Raw genomic sequence first — 7,174 nt, forward strand, 5'->3', positions numbered from 1 at the left:
ACACAGACACACACACAAACACACACACACACACACACAGACACCTGGTCCACTAAACACAAATAACAGTAAATATAGCCGCAAGCGGCAATGATCGGCCCTCGCCACGCCGCCGCCACGCCGCAAGAGGAGGGGGCGCTAACGCGCCCCAATTGTCCTTTTATTTTCCTTTGATTAACCATCAAAAAGCAATTTTATTTTGAATTCTTGGCACAATGTGCGGCTTTGCCGCACAGACACCGTGACTCTTAGAATAAAAATGTGGATCACTTTTGATGGTCCACCCCTGAAGATGAGTCTCACCAAATTTCAGGTTAATAGGGCTAACGCCCTAAGAGGAGTTTGTGAAAGTCTAAAGTGTAAACATGTTCTGGCGATTTCCCCATTGGAATAACATGGAAGGTTTCGGTCATCGTTACGGCAACGCCATAACAATTATGACATGGGTCTCATTGACTTTTTTGATGGGGATGCCAAAATTGAGTTGTGTGTCAAATTTCATATAATTTCGCAAAACTAAACATTTAACCTCCATATAAAATCTGTAGGGGGCGCTGTGGCGCCAAATGAATTTATTTCACTTCAAGTGGGTTTAGGGCAAAGAGTTTAACAACTGATTCTAATTTGACGCAATTCGGACTTTATCTGCGCAAACGGCAGAAGTTTTAAATATGGGAGATTTCTGAAATTCTAGCTACAGTTTGCGGCTTCGCCGCACAGAGACCGTGAGAGGTATCAATGTAATTTGGATAACTTTTGATGTCCCACTCCTCAGTAGCATTTTCACCAAATTTCAGCTTTTTAGGGCCAACGCCCTGGGGGGAGTTCGTAAAAGTACAACGTTTGGAAAAACTCCAAAATCATGTTTAGCCATTTTTGAAGCAATATGGCCGACATTTGGTTGGGCGGACGGCGTTGCCGTAATAATATTTTTTACTTCTCTTGTCACCATCTACCTCTGCGCCAAATTTCATGATTCTACGATCAGATTTTTTTTGGGTCATTTCCCATCTCTCAATGCATTTTTGGTACATTTGGGGGCGCTGACGCGCCAATTTTTTTTATTTTAGAAAAGGGAAATAGCCAGAATGTAGAGAGGCACGATTTTTAGAGGTGTGCAAATTTTTGTGACTTTTCGTCAATGTTCACTGGGTGAAAAATAGGGGGGTTGGTCCCGAGAAGAAGAAGAAGAAGAAGAAGAAGAATATTCCGATGCGAAAACAATGTTTCCCATTTTTCAAATATCATAAACTATACATTTTCGGAAAGCGCTCGCGCTTTCCTACCTCATGGTGTGGGTCCCTGGTCACTGACGGGTACTTTCGTTAATTTTGAGTGGGCTCCGCCCACTTTGTGTTTTTGGCCCTCTATACAGTAATAATGTTCATTTTTTGCATTACATGCTTATTTGCACGGAACATGCAAGAGATGGGGAACGTATTCGTGAGCTACTTAGGGCAAATGAGTGCTTTATATGGGGATGACGACCCTTCGCGGTCGTCATCCCAATGTAAAGTGCTCGTTTAGTGCGCACTTTTGCACGGGCTTCGCCCGTTTACAACGGTAATGTTCCATTTTCCTACTATTAATTAGTATGCACGGGGCGTGAGTGAAGGAGTGCGTTAGTGAGTGTTTGGAAGTGGGCGAGCGCTTCGCGCTCGATTTCATGCGCACTGCGTGCGCACTTTCGCAGCCGTGCTTCGCACGGCCTTACGAGATTAATAGGCCTCTCGCAGCTTGTGGCGCTCGGGCCTAATTAATGCATTAATCACAAATGTGGCTACTTAATGTAATGTTCTGTTGCATGATTAGGATTGTTTATTCCGTAGACACCTGCCGGCTCCTGCGGGCCCGGTCCATGCAGGGGCCACGTGACGCGCCCGTGACACCCGTGAAAGAAGAGCCCGGGGGGTCGCGGCTCGAGCGGCTCGGTGATCGCTGCAGCTGGCCCCCGGTTTTACGGCTCCCAGCTCGCAGGAATGTCCGGCATTGGTTATCCGCGGGACGTACAGTTTTATTGTCGGTGTAAATGCGTAACGCGCGTCTCCCGTGTCGTCTCTGCAGCGCGGGACGAGGAGAGGGCCAAAAGCACCGGGAAAGGACGGAGCCAACGGCGAGAGACACGCGACGGGAGCACGAGGACAGAGACAAGTAAGAAAGAAAGAAAGAAAGGGACATTTGTGCAAACAGCGGGAGTTCATCAGACGCGGTCGACAGGGGGCGGTAGAGAGCAGTGTTTTTGTACAGTTTGGACGTTGTCAACAGTGTAATATAGACATTTCTTTCCATTTTGAAATTCCCTTTTGACTGAACACTTGTTAAAAGATGGAAACTCAAGGCTTCTAGAGAATACAAGTGAATTAAGGCTACCCAAAGAGTAGCCTTAATGAAATAAGAAACATTTTACTCCCATCATGACATTTTGATTTAATAACGTCTCGGTCAAATTAACCCACGGGGACAGTAAAGTCTACCATGACCTTAAACTGAACTGCCTTTTATAATAGCTCTTGTTGTCTGTGTTTTAGAGTCGGTTTAGTCCAGATTATGATTAAAAGGATTAAAATGATCAGCATGATAATTTGTCATAGTGGACTAGTCACTATTAGTCCGAAACTAGAATATCAGAAAGTTTACTTTATTATAGGACATAATAAATAATAAAACAATTGCATTTTCTTTCAATTGTTATGTGGCCGTGGTGAACATATTACTGTTCTGCTAAAAATCACATTCTAAGTTTGTAATAATAGCAGAACAACCGTTATTAAAATACATTATCTAGGTTTTAGTCACTTTGCATCAATAGTCATGGGACAATTGTTTTGGGATGAAGGGAACATTTTGTCTCTGCAGAGGTTTTGCTTTATATTGTATTATATTATATAGGATTACTGGTACTTCAATAACCATTTACTCAAGTAAAAGTATGACGTGAAATATCTACTAATATCTATAGTACCCATTTTAAAATGTTCTATAAGTATTTCTCGTTGTTATTTTTTGGTCAATCTTTGGTCAACCGTAGCAAATCCACTTCTTAATGTTCATTCCAGCAGTTCTATTGGTGCTGGAGCTGTAAAAACGTTGATGAGAGGGCGGGGCAAAAAACAATGGTGTTCCGATCCCTGTAACGATCTGCTTTTTCTGTGAAATCAACATATTGTGATTTACAAATGTTCTGTTAATGCTGCTCCGTACGTAAGTATTTAAGTAGTAAGTATTTAAGTAGTATAAGTAGTAAGTATTTAAGTAGTAAGTATTTAAGTACGTAAGTATTTAAGTAGTAAGTATTTAAGTACGTAAGTATTTAAGTAATAAGTATTTAATTAATAAGTAATAAGTATTTAAGTAGTAAGTATTTAAGTAGTAAGTATTTAAGTAATAAGTATTTTAGTAGTAAGTATTTGCCATGCGCACGTCTTGTCAGTCTCTGTCAAGCTCTGAGTTTGATTAAAGTAATTACAGTAAAATGTAACTTTATTTATCGTTGTTCACAAATTTAAGGCAAAATGAAGTGAATGTCAATGAATCGTATCAGATGTAAAGACATTGTGATGAGGACCGTGAGGACCCTGAGGACTGTGAGGACTGTGAGGACTGTGAGGACTGTGAGGACTGTGAGGACCCTGAGGACTGTGAGGACCCTGAGGACTGTGAGGACTGTGAGGACTGTGAGGACTGTGAGGACTGTGAGGACCGTGAGGACCCTGAGGACTGTGAGGACTGTGAGGACTGTGAGGACTGTGAGGACTGTGAGGACTGTGAGGACTGTGAGGACTGTGAGGACCCTGAGGACTGTGAGGACTGTGAGGACTGTGAGGACCCTGAGGACTGTGAGGACCCTGAGGACTGTGAGGACTGTGAGGACTGTGAGGACCCTGAGGACTGTGAGGACTGTGAGGACCGTGAGGACTGTGAGGACTGTGAGGACTGAGAGGACCCTGAGGACCGTGAGGACTGTGAGGACTGTGAGGACCCTGAGGACTGTGAGGACTGTGAGGACTGTGAGGACTGTGAGGACCGTGAGGACCGTGAGGACTGTGAGGACTGTGAGGACCCTGAGGACTGTGAGGACCCTGAGGACTGTGAGGACTGTGAGGACTGTGAGGACCCTGAGGACTGTGAGGACTGTGAGGACTGTGAGGACCCTGAGGACTGTGAGGACTGTGAGGACTGTGAGGACTGTGAGGACCCTGAGGACTGTGAGGACTGTGAGGACTGTGAGGACTGTGAGGACCGTGAGGACTGTGAGGACTGTGAGGACTGTGAGGACCCTGAGGACTGTGAGGACCGTGAGGACTGTGAGGACTGTGAGGACTGTGAGGACCCTGAGGACCGTGAGGACTGTGAGGACTGTGAGGACCCTGAGGACTGTGAGGACTGTGAGGACTGTGAGGACCGTGAGGACCGTGAGGACTGTGAGGACTGTGAGGACCCTGAGGACTGTGAGGACCTTGAGGACTGTGAGGACTGTGAGGACTGTGAGGACCCTGAGGACTGTGAGGACTGTGAGGACCCTGAGGACTGTGAGGACTGTGAGGACTGTGAGGACTGTGAGGACCGTGAGGACTGTGAGGACTGTGAGGACTGTGAGGACCCTGAGAACTGTGAGGACTGTGAGAACTGTGAGGACTGTGAGGACCGTGAGGACTGTGAGGACTGTGAGGACTGTGAGGACCGTGAGGACTGTGAGGACTGTGAGGACTGTGAGGACCCTGAGGACTGTGAGGACCGTGAGGACCCTGAGGACTGTGAGGACTGTGAGGACTGTGAGGACTGTGAGGACCCTGAGGACTGTGAGGACTGTGAGGACTGTGAGGACTGTGAGGACCGTGAAGACTGTGAGGACCCTGAGGACTGTGAGGACTGTGAGGACTGTGAGGACCCTGAGGACTGTGAGGAGCTGTGAGGACTGTGAGGACCCTTAGGACTGTGAGGACTGTGAGGACTGTGAGGACTGTGAGGACCGTGAGGACTGTGAGGACTGTGAGGACCCTGAGGACCGTGAAGACTGTGAGGACTGTGAGGACCCTGAGGACCGTGAGGACTGTGAGGACTGTGAGGACTGTGAGGACTGTGAGGACTGTGAGGACCCTGAGGACTGTGAGGACTGTGAGGACTGTGAGGACTGTGAGGACCGTGAGGACTGTGAGGACTGTGAGGACTGTGAGGACCCTGAGGACTGTGAGGACCGTGAGGACTGTGAGGACTGTGAGGACTGTGAGGACTGTGAGGACCCTGAGGACCGTGAGGACTGTGAGGACTGTGAGGACCCTGAGGACTGTGAGGACTGTGAGGACTGTGAGGACCGTGAGGACCGTGAGGACTGTGAGGACTGTGAGGACCCTGAGGACTGTGAGGACCTTGAGGACTGTGAGGACTGTGAGGACTGTGAGGACCCTGAGGACTGTGAGGACTGTGAGGACCCTGAGGACTGTGAGGACTGTGAGGACTGTGAGGACTGTGAGGACCGTGAGGACTGTGAGGACTGTGAGGACTGTGAGGACCCTGAGGACTGTGAGGACTGTGAGGACTGTGAGGACCCTGAGGACTGTGAGAACTGTGAGGACCCTGAGAACTGTGAGGACTGTGAGAACTGTGAGGACTGTGAGGACCGTGAGGACTGTGAGGACTGTGAGGACTGTGAGGACCGTGAGGACTGTGAGGACTGTGAGGACTGTGAGGACCCTGAGGACTGTGAGGACTGTGAGGACTGTGAGGACCCTGAGGACTGTGAGGACCGTGAGGACCCTGAGGACTGTGAGGACTGTGAGGACTGTGAGGACTGTGAGGACCCTGAGGACTGTGAGGACTGTGAGGACTGTGAGGACCGTGAAGACTGTGAGGACCCTGAGGACTGTGAGGACTGTGAGGACTGTGAGGACCCTGAGGACTGTGAGGAGCTGTGAGGACTGTGAGGACCCTTAGGACTGTGAGGACTGTGAGGACTGTGAGGACTGTGAGGACCGTGAGGACTGTGAGGACTGTGAGGACCCTGAGGACCGTGAAGACTGTGAGGACTGTGAGGACCCTGAGGACCGTGAGGACTGTGAGGACTGTGAGGACTGTGAGGACCCTGAGGACTGTGAGGACTGTGAGGAGCTGTGAGGACCCTGAGGACTGTGAGGACCGTGAGGACTGTGAGGACTGTGAGCTGCCTTTGCCTTAAGTGTTCTGACCCGAGAAGAAGCTTCCGGAAATATTCCCAAAATAAATGGGTCGAGGTTTTATTTACAGTTCTCCACATGATCCTGGGACAATGTTTAGGCGTGTTGCATTTCACATGACACTCACAGCAAGGAGCCCCCCATCAGCCCCCCACAGCCCCTCACAGCCCCTCACAGCCCCTCACAGCCCCTCACAGCCCCTCACAGCTCCCCACAGGCCCCCACAGCCCCCACAGGCCCCCACAGGCCCCCACAGCCCCCACAGGTCCCCACAGGCCCCCACAGCCCCCCACAGCTCCCCACAGGCCCCCACAGGCCCCCACAGCCCCTCACAGCCCCTCACAGCCCCTCACAGCCCCCACAGCCCCCACAGGCCCCCACAGGCCCCCACAGGCCCCCACAGCCCCCACAGGCCCCACAGGCCCCCACAGCCCCCACAGGCCCCACAGGCCCCCACAGGCCCCCACAGGCCCCCACAGCCCCCACAGCCCCCACAGGCCCCCACAGCCCCCACAGGCCCCCACAGCCCCCCACAGCTCCTCACAGCTCCTCACAGCTCCTCACAGCCCCTCACAGCTCCTCACAGCCCCTCACAGCTCCTCACAGCTCCTCACAGCCCCTCACAGCTCCTCACAGATCCTCACAGCTCCTCACAGCTCCTCACAGCCCCTCACAGCTCCTCACAGCTCCTCATAGCTCCTCACAGCTCCTCACAGCCCCTCACAGCCCCTCACAGCTCCTCACAGCTCCTCACAGCTCCTCACAGCCCCTCACAGCCCCTCACAGCCCCTCACAGCCCCTCACAGCCCCTCACAGCTCCTCACAGCTCCTCACTGCTCCTCACAGCTCCTCACAGCTCCTCACAGCCCCTCACAGCTCCTCACAGCTCCTCACAGCCCCTCACAGCTCCTCACAGCCCCTCACAGCTCCTCACAGCTCCTCACAGCCCCTCACAGCTCCTCACAGCCCCTCACAGCTCCTCACAGCTCCTCACAGCCCCTCAC

Source organism: Eucyclogobius newberryi, unplaced genomic scaffold (assembly GCF_026437365.1).
Source record: "Eucyclogobius newberryi isolate DKJ021-1_F unplaced genomic scaffold, fEucNew1.0.hap1 SCAF_37, whole genome shotgun sequence".
Lineage (NCBI taxonomy): Eukaryota > Metazoa > Chordata > Actinopteri > Gobiiformes > Gobiidae > Eucyclogobius > Eucyclogobius newberryi.